The 712-nt window shown below is 41.9% G+C and overlaps 1 pseudogene; it reads left to right on the forward strand.

Moving 5' to 3' along the window:
• Positions 1–70: 70 nt before the first annotated feature.
• Positions 71–399, forward strand: LOC101992163 (annotated as a pseudogene).
• Positions 400–712: the final 313 nt, after the last annotated feature.

Genomic DNA, 712 nt, shown 5'->3' on the forward strand with positions numbered 1-712 from the left:
TTGGTGGTGTTGATGCAGCAGCGTTGGTGGTGTTGATGCAGCAGCATTGGTGGTGTTGATCACCCGGGAGCGAGTTAAAAATGGGTGTCGTTGAGAAAGGCAAGAAGATTTTTGTTCAGAAGTGTGCCCAGTGCCACACTGTGGAAAAGGGGAGCAAGCATAAGACTGGACCAAACCGCCACGGTCTGTTTGGGAGGAAGAGAGGTCAGGCGGCTGGATTCTCGTACACAGATGCCAACAAGAACAAAGGCATCACCTGGGGAGAGGACACCCTGATGGGGTATTTGGAGAATCCCAAAAAAGTACATCCCTGGAACAAAAATGATCTTAGCTGGAATTAAGAAGAAGGGAGAGAGGGCGGATCTAATAGCTTATCTTAAAAGGGCTACTAAGGAGTAACTGCCTTATTTATTACAAAACACATGTCTCATGACTTTTAATGTGTACCGTAATTTAATTCATACCCCCAAATTCATATCATGAATGGCTAACAGTGTTTTGTTGGACAGCCCTGATTAAGGAAAACTGACTTGTAGAAAAGTGGATGTGATCTTTATTAAAAGTAATGATTCCAGTTGTATAAAAAAAAAGAATTATTTACATCCATTTAACTGCAAATGTTATACTTTCATTTATTAATAATAGGATAAAAGTCTATTGTCCCACCATGGAAACCACTGAGTCTACTGGGCTTCCTTACAGAGCACAGGCG

This window comes from Microtus ochrogaster, unplaced genomic scaffold (genome assembly GCF_000317375.1).
Source record: "Microtus ochrogaster isolate Prairie Vole_2 unplaced genomic scaffold, MicOch1.0 UNK4, whole genome shotgun sequence".
NCBI lineage: Eukaryota > Metazoa > Chordata > Mammalia > Rodentia > Cricetidae > Microtus > Microtus ochrogaster.